Source organism: Dermacentor albipictus, chromosome 2 (assembly GCF_038994185.2).
Source record: "Dermacentor albipictus isolate Rhodes 1998 colony chromosome 2, USDA_Dalb.pri_finalv2, whole genome shotgun sequence".
NCBI lineage: Eukaryota > Metazoa > Arthropoda > Arachnida > Ixodida > Ixodidae > Dermacentor > Dermacentor albipictus.
Window position 1 is genome coordinate 8,550,977 of NC_091822.1, and position 14,662 is coordinate 8,565,638.

The window sequence follows — 14,662 nt, forward strand, 5'->3', positions numbered from 1 at the left end:
CGTCAATCGAAACATTTACTTCATTTTTGAGCATCACAACAGGCAGAGGGATTTCTGGCAAAGACCGTCCGGCGACCTCACCTCCATTGGCCGCGGATGCTAGTTTCCCGGCGGTGGTGACGAAGAACGGCTCCGAGGGGACGGAGAGTGACGGGGACGGTTATTTGGTGGCGTCAAACTCCGCTCAGAAGTTGGCGAATCGCTGCGTCTGGTCTCGTGTGAGAAGTGGTCCATTGGAAGGGAATCGGTCGTCCGCAAGTCATATGAAGTACGGGTTCTGGGTGGCGAGAACATCGGCGGTGTCCTTTGTGATTGACGCCCTTGGCCACAATACCGAGCTATATGGCCTGTGGAACCGAAGTTGTAGCAAACGGCCGGGAGGGTCGCGGTTCACACCATCTTCCTCGAAACGGATGCTAGGCTGCTGCGGGCGGCGAGAAAGTTCGTTGTCATGTGGATAACGTGTCTCTGCGGCTCACTGAAATCCGTTATATCGTTCATAAGTCACGTCGTGGTAGTAGGGTCGGTGCTCTTTTGTCGCGGCCTGACAAAAGTCACAGGGTCCCGGGAGTAAAAACGCGGCTGCTCTCGTTGTGGCTGAGCGTCATAAATAGCGCCTCTGTCGTAGAGACGTGGCTGCTGTCGGGGCGCGAGTTCATAATCCTCGGTGCCCCTCGCCGCAGGATACGGGGAGAAGGATGCCACGTTTGGCAAGAAATCTGGTGGCAGGCGAAAGCTATGAGTGCCTGGATATGTTACTTGCACGTGCAGGCTGAGCTCTTGCCGAACTATTTGTCGGATCGTTGATGCAAGATCGAGGGGCTGGTTGCTGTCCACGCTTGCAACTGTCGTCACATTGGCTAGCCTGCCAAACTTCGACGTGATGCGCCTCGTTTTCAGCTGCTCGAAAGTACGACAGTGCCGAATGATGTCAGTGACGGAATCCAGGTTGTCTTTTGCAAATTATAAACGTATCCGGCAATTCATTTCAGGATGCGCCCGTCTTTATCTTCCTCAGACATTCCAGAGTTCACCATCCTACACAGTTTATTACCACCTCTATGTAGGCCGTGCAGGTATCGCCTGGCACTTGCGCACGTTGCAGTAGCGTCTGTTCTGCCCTTTTCTTTTTCGTCGCGGAGTCACCGAATCGCTCTTTAACTTCGGAAACAAATCTTCCTCATGTAGTGAACGTTTCCTCGTGATTGTCGAACCACAGCAATGCAGTATCCGTTAGAAAGAACACGACATTCGAAAGCTGAGAAGCGCTGTTCAACTTGTTGGCGGCACTCACCCGGTGAAAATTGATGAGCCATTCCTCGACGTCTTCGTCCGATCTTCCGGCCAAGAGACGCGCATCTCTCAGTTGTAGAACGGAACTGTCGGCGCAGCTGTTGGAATCGGCCATTGTTCTTCTGGGTCGTGGGACATATTCAACTCCGGTAAATTCGGTGGGAGTCCAGGAATGCGACGGCCCCGTCGAAGAACTTCTGGTTCAGCCTCCGTCTTCGGGAGTCAATTACCCTGCACCTTCCACTACAAGTGTTACGACGAGTTGCGAAGAAATGGTTTTATTTACAGGCGATGGATGATGATCGTAGGGTGATAGTACCGCAGCTCCGCCTCTCAAACTCCTCGTCCTTTTAGTCTTCTCTTCTTTCCTCTTGTCCGTGCCTTTCGTATCTGTTACAATAATATACGTGCGTAATCTAAAAGCGGCAGCATAATTGCGTTAAATACAGGAAGGCGAACTTCAGGTGTTGTCAGTCTCAGAGCACTACTGATAAAGAAAAGCTCCTCATTGGCGGAATTGCACACAGTGTTGATGTGTTTGTTCCATCTAAGAACTTTAGAAATCGAAATACCAAGATTTTTTATGGCATCTACCTCAGATCGCAAGATATAAGACGCCGAGTACAGGAAGTTCGGAATACTAAGTTTGCGCTAAATTTTCATAAATACAGTTTTGTCAATATTGATAGCCACTTGCCAGTCACTACACCATTTCAGAAATTTTTCAAATGTTTCATTTAGTCGTAGTTGGTCACTGAGGCTATCTATTTCTCAATACATTACACAACCATTCTCATATAGTCTAATTTTTACGGGAATGTCATAAATGATATCATTCATAAAAAATGGCTGTGGCTTAGCTAAGGTTAAGCCCAGGATGCGAAGCATCTTAGCCTTTATTTTAGTTGTTGAACCACTGTTTAGCCTGATGAACTGCTGTTGCTTGGCTATATTTGATTCGGCTAGACGAAGAAACAACTCATGCGTTACTCTGCTTCGCCTTCAAGAGTGGAACGCGACAGCATTCCCGTCGACCCGCCAAGGGGTGTAAGACAATGGGCTATGGCGCAGCGACTACGCGCCCCGCATTGGACGCGGTGAGCGTCGAGCAACGTAGCGTTCGGCGCGGCAACGAAATGTGCGCCTGAGCAAGCGACGCAGAAACAGCTCGTTTCTAAGGCAACACCGCATTCAGTAGAGGCGCTTTTGTACCGCTTTGAAGCATCGTACTCGTGGCTCAGTGGTCGCGTCTCCGTCTCACACTACAGTGACCCTGGTTCGATTCCCACCCAGCCCATCTTGCAAGAGTTGAGCCCGGCTTGCAGCTGTTGTGACGTCAGTGCCCTAGCGGGAGGAGCGGGAGTTAGGCCGCAGTGCCATCTGTGCGACCGCAGGCGAGCGCACGAGCTGAGACCCGGCTATGTAGCTACGCGGCCGCAAGCGAGCGCAGGGTTGAGCCTCCGCTTTTGCAGCTGTTATGACGTCATATGGTAGCTACGCGGCCGTGAGCGCCGCAGCAAGGAAGAGCGTGGTTGTGCGGCTAGTATGCTTCGCATAAAACTACAAACAAGAGTAGTCCGAGCACCGAGCCCTGTGGAATGCCACAGTCGACGGGAAGCCTCCGAGAGGCATGGTTTTTAAATGAAACGTGTTGACATCGATTTGAAAGACACGCACAAGGCCAAGTAGCAATTTTGGCATTACCCAGAGTAACATCAAGTTTGTGCAGTAGCTTCTTGTAAGCAACCTTGTCAAAGGCTTTCGCAATGTCCATGAAGATTGCATCAACCTGTTTACCTGAATTTATTGCCTTAGCGAAATCGTGTGCATGTAGAAAAACCCTTTCTGAAGCTATGCTGATGACATGATAATATTTTATTCTTTGAAAGGAACTCAGTAATATGGTTATGTATTATACGCTCCAGAAGTTTGCATGATGTTGGAATCAAAGAAATAGGACAATAGTTGAAGACGTGCTGCTTATTACCATTTTTGAAGATAGGTTTCACTGTTGCCGTTCCCTAGTCGATTAGAATTTCGCCTTCATTTAGTGATTTAGAAAAGAGCACACTCAGATATTTCGCCACATGGCGCATAACGCTTTAAGAATTTATTTGGCGAACCATGAGGACCGGGTGATTTCTTAATATCAAGGTTAAGGAGCATGTTAAGTGTTACATTCTCATTAATAGTAATGTCAGACATAGGGGGGTATGAAGCATGAAAGTAAGGCAATCAACCATTGTCTTGCATAAACACAGATCTAAAATGTAAGTTAAATGCATCTGCTATCACTGCGCTATCATCACTCAAATTATCATTTACGGCGAAAGCATCATTAATTTGCTTACTGAGAGAAATTAGCCTGCAGAACTTTTCAGGAGATGTTGAAATAATTTAGGTAGTTTCTCCCTAAAGTAGCGTTGCTTATCTGAAGAAACTTTCATTTTTATCTTGGAGGCGAATTCGGAAATTTTAGTAAACAAAGCGCCAAAGTCTCTCGCAGTACCTATTTTTGTCCTCGGGCACTTTAATCGTCTTTTTTATTGCAATGAGTCCCGAGAAATCCAAGAAAATTCGCCTTTCCTTTTCTTTAGCATGCAAGGGACAAAGCGCTTGATGAAATCATTTAAAATTTCTTTAAATTGATTTCACAGTGTACGAATGTCTCTGCTGCTGCCGTGGAATGAGTCAAAACTAAACGAAAGCATATCCAATATGGCGACATCATCTGCGCGCGAGATGTTGAGCACGGAAGTGACATCAACGAATTTCTTCACAGAGATGCCCGAAAGGGTCAACAACACAGGAGAGTGATCGGAAATTCCAGGCAGTACTTCGCACTTTGCTTGCCCCGTAATAGATACACTTCAGAAAGACAGATCAAGCATGGAGCAGCAGTTACCTTGTATTCTAGTGAAACTGTCAACTACTTGCTGTAGATCAAAAGAAAAAAATCATATCAAACAACCTTTCTTGTAGCTTGTCATTACAAACGTTTAGTAAAGCAATGAAGGGGGATAGTTGACGCACGTTCATGGTTATATTGCGCTCAGTTTTACACAGACGATATTAAGGAAGGACGTCCGTCCCGTCCGCTACATCCGTCCACGTCCTGTCCTTCCTTAATATCGTCTGTGTAAAACTGAGCGCAATATTTCCATGAACAAACGTTTAGTGTAAAGGTTGGCCAATCCATGTTTGGCATATTGAAGTAACCGCCCAGAATTAATCGATCACCAGGCTTCACATGAACAATCAGGTAACTTTTCAAATCAGCAAAGAAATCAGGAGAGGAATTAGGTGGTCGGTAAAGTACTCTCAATACATGTATAGTTGCGCCATGATAAGCTTTACAGAATATTGTTAGATGTAGCTGAAGCCCAATGCTATATACAATTTATTTTCAGGTAAGATAAGGGAAGGCCAAAATGGCGCTGCTTGTCTTGTCTTGGGTCCCAGACAGTGGCGCGCACCCACTATTGGGGATGCTATATCAAGCCGGCCCACGTCGTCTTCTTCCTTCTCAGTGCAGCCACCCTGTGGCGGCTGTGCCGTAGCACCAACCCCGGCAGTAGAAGTCCCGTCCCGGTGCTGAAGCTACATATCCGTGGTGAAAGGTGTGTGGTATGGCTTTAGTCTTGCTACGTGAACGATGTCACTTGCAGCCGATGATGACGCTGGGAGGTCGGCGGGGATGACTTCACACGTGACATCGGTCACTTGTCGCCCCACATGGTATGGGCGGGTGTATCGCTACAGCAGCTTTTCGGAAAGGCCCACGCGTCGAATGGGTGGCCAGAGAAGCACCAGAGAACCCGTAGTAAAATACACGTCGCGATGGTGGCAATCATAGACGCGTCTCTGATGCTCCTGTGAAGCCTCGAGACGGGTGCGGGCGAGCTGGCGCGCATGGTCGGCGTGTGCGATCGCGTCGCGGGCGTATTCAATGGCTGAACGTGCGGCCGAGGGTAACAAAGTGTCTAAGGGTAGCGCGGGTTCTTGGCCATATAGAAGGTAGAAGGGTGAATAGGCGGCGGTGTCGTGACGCGATGAATTATACGTGAACGTCAGATATGGTAAGTGAAGATCCCAGTCGTGGTGGTCGGTCGCAACGTACTTCGAAAGCATGTCGGTGATGGTCCGGTTGAGGCGCTCCGTGAGGCCGTTGGTCTGTGGGTGATAGGACGTGCTGAACTTGCGCTTTGTTGAGCAGGAGCCGAGGATGTCTTCGACGACTGCTGACAGAAAGCTGCGGCCACGGTCAGTGAGTAATTGGCGCGGAGCACCGTGCACTAAAATGATGTCATAGAGCAGAAAATCAGCAACGTCAGTTGCACAACTTGTCGGGAGGGCTCTGGTGATTGCGTACCGCGTAGCATAATCAGTAGCGACGGCGACCCGTTTATTTCCGGAGCCCGAGAGAGGAAACGGTCCAAGCAGGTCTAGACCAACACGGAAATACGGTTCCGGTGGGATGTCGATCGGCTGGAGACATCCAGCTGGAGGTGTGGAGGGCTTCTTCTGGCGTTGACAGGGCTCACAAGTGGCAACGTAGCGCCGCACGGAGCGGGCGAGACCCGGCCAAAAGAATCGACGTCGTGCACGGTCGTATGTGCGGGAGACGCCCAAGTGTCAAGCCAAGGGAGCGTCGTTAATTTGTCGGAGAACAGTCGAACGCAGGTGCGATGGAATTACGAGCAGAAGGTCAAGGCCATGTGGATCGAGATTCCGGCGGTATAATGTCCCCTCCTTAAGGAGAAACATACGGAGGCAGGCGTCGCCAGGCGTTGACTCCAGATGGTCGATGAGGGCTCGTAATGAAGGATCGCGACGTTGCTCGTTGCCGATTTCAAGCAACTGGGACACAGAGAAAACGGAAGCAATGGCGTCCGCATCAGCCGGTTCGTCGACAGGGTAGCGGACAAACAATCGGCATCCTGGTGCAAGCGTCCCGTCTTATATACCACGGAGAAGGTATATTCTTGCAGGCGTAGCGCCCAGTGAGCGAGTCGTCCCATAGGGTCCTTGAGCGAGGATAGCCAGCAGAGCGCGTGGTGACCAGTTATGACACAGAAGGGGCGTCCGTACAAGTATGGACGAAACTTCGCACACCGACCCCACATGGGCGAGGCACTCGCGCTCTGTGTTTGAATAAGTGCGCTCGGCGAGTGATAGAAGTCGGCTGGCATAGGCTATAACGCGATCACGTCCACGCTGGCGTTGTGCTAACACTGTTCTTATGCCGTGACCACTGGCATCAGTTTGAACTCCCGTTGAGGCAGACGGGTAAAAGTGGGCCAGAATTGGAGGCGTGGTAAGGGGAGTAGTGAGCTGCGAAAAAATGCGGCATGGTTAGGTCCCCAAGAAAATGGGGCGCCTTTCTTCAAGAGGTTGGTAAGGGGACGTGCGATAGTCGCAAAATCCTTCACAAAGCGTCGGAAATAAGAGCACAGCCCTACGAAACTATGAACGTTCTTAGTAGACTTCGGAACGGTGCGAATTAACGGTGCGTTCGTAACGGTGCGAATTTTGTCCGGATCAGGTCTCACGCCTCTGGCGTCCACGAGGTGTTCAAGGGCGGTGATTTGGCGGCGAGCGAAGTGACATTTTGACGAGTTCAACTGGAGACCGGCGCGGCGGAACACGTCAAGAATCGCTGAAAGACGGCCTAGATGCGTGTCAAATGTGGGCGAATAAACGATGACGTCGTCCAGATAGCACAAACAGGTGGACCACTTAAACCCCTGAAGCAAAGAGTCCATCATTCGTTCGAAGGTGGCGGACGCGTTACAGAGGCCCAAAGGCATCACCTTGAACTGATAAAGACCGTCAGGGGTAACAAATGCCGTCTTCTCTCGGTTCATGTCGTCGACGAATATTTGCCAGTAGCCGGACCGCAAGTCGATAGAAGAAAAATAGGTGGCACCTTACAGGCAGTCTAGAGCGTCTTCGATACGTGACAAAGGGTACACGTCCTTTTTTGTGATTTTGTTCAGGTGGCGATAATCTACACAAAAACGCCACGTTCCATTCTCCTTTTTGACAAGTACGACAGGAAGGCTCGATAATGTCCTTTGCAAGCATCTTTTTGACTTCCTGTTGGATAACGGCTCGTTCGGACGCAGAAACACGATATGGACGTCGGTGAATAGGGTTCCATCGCCAGTGTTTATGTGATGGGTCCCGACGGACGTTTGACCTAAGGGTCGATTGTCAAAGTAAAAAAATGGCGCGTTAGCCTTCAAGAACGCGGCAAAGAGCTCCAGCTTGAGCAGGTGTAAGGTCAGAGGAAACCATCTTCTCAATGTCGACGTCAGCACCGTGCGATGACGTCACGGTATGGGCTGAGCTGTGACGATCGTCCACTGTGAATGGCTCGACCTCATCATACTGCAAAGCGCTAATTATAGCCAATGAAATCCACTAAAGCACAACTTGCGCGGTCAGCGCGAAATTGACAAGGAAAAGGCAGGGGCGGTTGCCAGTATTTTCAGCACAGTGTGCGGCACGATAACACCATGTGTAAGTATAACTGCCGGAATTGGTACGACCACGTAATTACCGTCAGGAACAGCTGGTGAGGACAACAAGTCGAAGTGTGTCACAGAGTGAGGCGGTATGCGAATAAAATCCATGCAGGTCAAACGGCTTGGAGGTGGGTCGGCAAGAAGGGGAAAGTCAAGGTGAAGTGAGCCGCCCGAACAGTCAATGAGGGCAGAATGATTGGCAAGGAAATCCAGACCGAGAATGAGTTCGTGAGGGCAATGCTCGATGACGGTGAAGAGAACGATGGTGTGTCTCTCAGCAATGGTGAGCCGGGCAGAGCACATGCCAACAATAGCGACAGTCCCTCTGTCGGCGACTTGTACAACTCGGTTCGGGGTGGGCGTTAGAACGTTCTTGAGCCGACGGCGAAGAGCAGCACTCATAATGGACACATGCGCACCGGTGTCAATCAACGCGCACACAGGAACATTGTCGACGAGAACGTCGAAAAGATTCTTGTTCGTGGGTAAGGTGAAGCGAGGATTTCATGTCAATGTCGTCTTTGCAGCTTCACCTCCAGAAGCTGCGCTGTCTACTTTTCCGGTCGGGGGTGCGGCGAGTAGGTCGGAGAAGGAGCACGGCGTGACGGGGGCGAACGAGATTGACGACGGGAGGGAGAAGGCGAGCTGGGGTATCGGGGTCGCGTCAAAGGTGTCGCAGGGTCAGATGATGGAGAGGGCATAGAAGGCGCCAAGGAAAAGGATGCGCTGAGGGGCGAGGGTAATAATCAGGACAATATCGCGTCGGAGAAGTCCAGTGGCTGCGGCAGTGGCGGGCGACATATCAAATGCGTCGGCAGTTAAAACAGATCGGCTTGTCATCCACGGTTCGCCATTCGGAGGGGTTGCGCTGTCCATAAGAGGAGTAAGAAGAGCGCGGTGTGGACGTGCGTGCAGAAAGAGGTTCCGAGCATACGGGACGAATGGATTGCAGGCCGACGTTGGACAACTCTTGACGGACGACGGACTGGATCAAGGAGATTGTCACCGGAGAACGATCAGTTGACGGGAATGAAGGGGCCGCCGGTTGTGCCGCTTCGACCTCACGACGAATGATGCGGGTCAAGTTGTCACATCGCGACGGCTGCTGGAAGAGGTTGTCACAGGATGACGTAGCAGCTGTGTTGGGAATTCGCGTGATGAGCTGGGATACCCGGCGGCGTTTAGCATGCTCGAGACGGTGGCTCTCCTTGAGGATCGTATGGATGCTGGTGGCGTTCGTAAACACCAGTAAATTGAAGGCGCCGTCAGCAATGCCTTTGAATACGTGATTAACCTAATCGTCCTCAGACATCGCTGGGTCAGCCTTGGCACAAAGGGTCAAGACGTCGAGAGTGTACGACACATAGGACTCGGTCGGCGTCTGTACACGTGTGGCAAGGGCTTTCTTACCACTGACGTGGCGACCGAACGGATTGCCAAAAAGGTCGCGGAGCTTTTCTTTGAAGAGATCCCAGCTCGAGATCTCATCTTCGTGAGTCTGGAACCATGCAAGTGGAGCTCCGTCGAGGTAGAAAAGAACGTTCGCAAGCATGATAGTCGGATCCCACCTGCGGCTGGTGCTGACACGTTCATATAAGCGGAGCCAGTCGTCAACATCAGGACTGCCGACTCCGCTGAAAACACCAGAATCCCGAGGGGGGAACGGCGACGTAAGTCGGGGCTGCGGGCGGAGACGGTTGCGTAGATGAAGTGCCGCCAGCAGGAGCCGAAGCTGCACTGTCGCCGTTGCGACCGCTGCTAAGCTCCATGACGGGTACGGGGAACGTCCACCTCCACCAAACTAATGTTACGTGTAGCTGAAGCCCAATGCTATATACAACTTATTTACAAGGAAGATAAGGGAAGGCCAAAATGGCGATGCTATATCAAGCCGGCCCACGACGTCTTCTTCTGCCTCCTCAGTGCAGCCTCACTCTGGCGGCTGTGCCGTAGCAATATGCCCTCAATGTGCAGTACGTTGGCATTCTCAAAATTTTAAAACGCTCCTTGATCAGCAAAGCAACACCTCCGCCTTTGCTGCCTCGATCTTTCCTGCGCACATTATTCCCACGAGGAACAAGTTCGTTTTCTTTGATAGAATCATTTAACCATGTTTCCGTGAGAATAATTATTTCAGGGTTATGTGTCACCAATATTCCCTGAAGAAGTGCGATTTCGTTAACTACATTCCGGCAGTTCACGTTAAGTATATTAGGCTCCCGAGGCTTTTGTACAAAACGTCGATTTTGATTTTTCTTTCGTTGGACACTTGTACCTTTCTTTTCGTCTCAGCCAAAGATTACGCCGTCTATGCTGAGTTTATTGTGTACACGCTTGACTTTCGAGCCGTTATTTCGTTCTAGAGTAGAACTGTTCCAAAGCTTCTTTCTAATTTCTCGAACACAACGTAAGAAATCTTGTGATATTGAAACAGCTGTACCCTTCAATTTGAATGCTGCCTTCAAGATTGAAATTTTTTCCAGATAATCGAGCAACCCAAGCATGACCGGTCGTGTATGGCTAACATTTCTGTTTCCAATTACATGACATTTTTCTATATTTGCCACAGAAATACCATGTTTGATGTGAATCAAATCTTTTACTCTCTCTTCAAGATCCTGAGAAGTTTCATTGCTTGGTTCGTCAAGACCGTAAATGGCTTAAGTTGTTTCTTCGACTACGATTTTCTAGGTCATCTAGTTTTTCAACAATGGAGGCTAGATCTGTTCTAGCCGTAGACATCGCAGTCTCCATATCCTGGACCCGCTTATTAACTACACTTAAGGCGAAGATATAGTCTGGCGTTCTCGGCGCGCCAGGCCGCGGCAGGCGAAGTCGGATACGCTGCGCTAGCGACGCCAGGGGTGCAAGAAATTTGCTTCCTCTACAGTTCGACGTGCGCGCGCAGCTCGAGGCTGGCGCCATCTGTGCGTCCGGGAGCGCAACTTCACCGCCGCGGCGAACAGCTGTTTACATGGCGCATGCGCGTCTTGCATATACCCTCGCCGTTCGGGTAGCGCGCGCGCTTCTCGTTCCGCGCGCTGTTTGTGCGCCTAAAACGAAAACTTTTGCGGGATGGCGTTAACTTGTCCCGACAGTCAGAAAAAAAAAAACATATGGTTTTGCGTGCGAAAACCACTTTCTGATTATGAGGCACACCGTAGTGGAGGACTCCGGAAATTTCGACCACCTGGGGTTCTTTAACGTGTACCTAAATCTAAGCACACGGGTGTTTTTCGCATTTCGCCCCCATCGAAATGCGGCCGCCATGCCTGACAGCCGAACATCGCACTCATATTGCTAGTACTTCGGCTACGTCAAAAACAGAAGCGGACCATGTATGTACATGCGAAAGCTATTCGACAAGCGCCCTCAACTCGGCGACTACCACCAGCTAGTACAGGAGCTGCGAAATGCAGCTTACCTGTGGCGAGACCACACTGCTTTCGTATAGCTTCCCACGCGTTGTTCTTCCGCTCTGTGTCGCGGTAGTCCATGCGTGTCACATCGTATACACATGGAAGGTTGCAAATTGCTTCAAGCAGGCGTCCTCACTCGCGCTGTCATCCCACACGGATGTTGAAAAAACCACAGCCGCACTGTCAGTACGCGCACCGCAGGCCGCCATTCTGCCTTCTGCTCGCTGCCCACGGAGGAAGGAAACTAAGGAGAGGCCCTACCCCCTCCGCACGCCAGGAGAAAAGTGTGGTGGAAATGACGTAGTAGGTTCTCATTTTTTGCTGCTTTTTTATTTGTTTTGCTGTATGGCCACGCCTTTTGGGCCACAATGGCGGCGTTGTTTGAGCGCTCACACGTGTTGCTCTGGTAGGTTTCGTGCCGTGGCAAAGGCGCTGTGTGGGCGGGTTTGCGTTATTCACCGTGTCTTGTTGCGCTGTGTTACCTGCACCGCGCTCTGCCGGATGTTGCGCGAGCGCGCGCGCTCCGCGCGCGATACCACGCGCAGCGCGGCGTGGTTTCGCGAAAGATGTAAATAAGAGAGGAGGGTGGCACAAAAGGCGGAGCATCGCCATGAGCAACGCCAACTTCCGGCTTCACTTTTGCTTCACAAAGAGTGACGTCAGGGCCTCTCCTTAGTTTCCTTCCTCCGTGTCGCTGCCGCTGCAGCGCGCAGTGCATTCTGGTCTAGCGGCAGCCACGTGAAATAGAACACGCTCTATGTTCGCGCCGGCGGCGTTGTGCTCGCCAAGCGCGCCTGGGCACGCCGGCTACGCCGTGACGCCGGATTGTAGACTGCGCGCTTTTCACCGACGTCGCTTAACCGCGCCGCGCGTGGCCGCGCGCGCGCGTTACGCCTGACTATATCTTGCGCTTTAGGTTCCTCAGTTGGCGCTCTAATCCATGAAAACGATCAGTTAGTGAACTGACTTACTTGCCAATCTCTTTCTGAGGCGCCTGTACAGCTTGTAAAGCTGTTTTCAATGAATTTCGACCGGCAAGAAGTTCCATCAATATTTCCTCCTTGGTAGGGCCAGGGTTGGCCTCAACGTCACCACAAAGCAAAATATTTACCGGAATTTTGTTAAGTAGAGCAAGAAGGCATTCAAAACACAGTGGGCAAGGCAGCAGCAGTAAAAACCTATTATCGCTACGATAGCAGGCCGTGGGCAAACATCTACTGACCTGGAATACGTAGAAAAAAGTGCTCCTGAGCATGTTTCTCATTTCGCTGCTGCGTTGCCCACTGGAGTAGCACGGTGCTGGCTTCATTTTTAAGTCCTCCTGCGGGGTCACGTGAGTCAACGTCTTCCATGGCTGATCCCGTGTGTACGCTGTTATGCCAGGGCTCGATATCTTGTTGACGCGGCACATGTCACCAGGATCCGATAACGGGATGTGAAGCCATCCTATATCGTGATTCCACGAGGCAGTTGCCGTGCGGCCGCCCAACAAAAGCTCGCACTTTGCCAGCAGAGCCGCAACCTGGAATACATAGAAAAAATTGACAACCTTTGAGCCATGGTGGCGTCATTGGGCACCATATCCCTAACTTCACGAAAAATTTTAAAATCATTTCGTATCATACTTCTGAGAACTCTCTCAGTCAAATATGCCAAGTAAATAACTCTGCTGAAAGGAAAAGATTCAGGGCTGAAAGAGGTAATCAGTAGAGGCATCGTGAACTTAGCTGCCACTGTTAGAACTCTGACACCGCAAAACCATAGGTATATTTACCGGGAGGGGAAATAAAGGGGCGAGAGGCACTAGGCCCCGCTGCACATCGTGAAAACCGGAGGGCCAATTTATGCCCCCACACTGTATTTTGAATTGCCAGCTACAAGGCGAAAAATAAACAAAAACAGCAGCCGAGGTCAAATTTTATTTTTACTCAATACAGCGGCCTTGCTGGTAATGTTTTTCTGTATTACCTGCTCGGGGCCTTTCGTGCCTCCCCGCGACGTCGTGTAGCGGACGCGTGCGGATTGCGCCGACAAGCTCGTACTGCGGAGAAGGCTGGCGCCAATTTCAGCTGACGCTTCTTGGATCATGCCCAGTATTTTGGCACTGGCCAATCACATTCGGAAACTCACAATGACCTTGTTATAGGTAATCTAAGGGCGAGGAGAGGTCCGAATATAGTATTATAATACGTCCAGCCAGCGCATGCCTTACGGCCTGAAATTGAATGATTAAATACAGGAACTTTTGAATCACTGTCCTGAAATAGTCAACATAGCGTTGCACTCTCAGTTTCTTATCACCTCTTGGAAACAAATAAAACGGCGTATAGTTCTGGCCCTAACATTTCACTTTATAATAAAAACTTATCCTAGACGTGTTGGGGAAAACGACCATACTTAATGTGGAGAACCGTTATACCATGAAAACGCAGACAAGTTTTTCTTCAGGCATGTGTCACTTCTGACGGTGCCTGCCCATTCCGAGTTTCGGCTGTTTCTACATTACAGATATAGTAGTACAGGTTCCCTGCCAGGAGCAATAAGAGCGGAGATTTCGTATTTTCAGAAATTGGGCCCCCTTTTGGTTGACGCACACTAAAAGTTCTGTAGGTTATTTATGTGCTTTGAAAATAAATACTTAGCACTAGCCTCTCACAATTTTTATGCGTCATAGACGCAGTAACGTTTTGTTGTCGGCTGTTCTTCTTGCTTCTCCATTGGAACATGAAGTTTCTCGGATGATGATCGGAAGTAATCAAACGCAGGCAGCAAGCGATGTAGATCAAATGGACAAGAAATGTTTATGGGTAAGCGTTTATATGCTGATACATGCCAGATAAAACAAATTAACTTCAACTTGAGCAATACAGCAAGCACACTTCAACTGGCTCAATGGCTGTTAGAGCCCTGTGCCTCTCTACTCTATCACCTATCCTGATTTCCGCCCAAACTGAGGGACAGGGCATCGCCTGGATTAATGTAGTTCAATAAGGCAAAGAATAAGTACGGTAGGTCTCTTGGCCCATCCCACACATGCAATCGCCATTGAGAGTCAGAAGTTTTGAGACCACAAACCAAAGCCCCCGACATCACGTCTCGGAAACCAGATACCCAAGCGGTTGCCGTCTGGACGCGTAAGGTTGTGGACCATACGCACGTGGGCAGCTCGCGACACTGCGAAAGTATAGAAAAGAATCATGCGGCCTCAATGACGGAATTTATTTGCTTTTCTGGATTCATCGGTAAGCTAAATGGGAAGCAAGGCATCGATATTTGATTAAAGAAGGACGCTCCTTCAGAATGATCTGTGATGTGTTTATCTTTCTTTAGGATCGATCGCTACATTCTTTGTAAAAAGTTCCTTATTCAAGCATTTCAAAGTGTCATACTGGCGCATCTTTAAATGTTTCCCAGACTTCT

The 14,662-nt window shown here is 50.0% G+C and overlaps 1 protein-coding gene across 3 annotated transcripts in view; it reads right to left on the minus strand.

Annotated features, from left to right (window-relative positions):
• LOC135913224 (innexin inx2-like) overlaps positions 1 to 14,662 on the minus strand; it is a 378,125-nt gene that overhangs the window by 35,060 nt on the left and 328,403 nt on the right. For all 3 annotated transcript variants that reach the window (XM_070533439.1, XM_070533438.1, XM_065445828.2), the window contains one exon: positions 12,465 to 12,764. The gene's annotated coding sequence lies outside the window, so the exon portion shown is untranslated. The remainder of the gene's footprint in view (positions 1 to 12,464; positions 12,765 to 14,662) is intronic.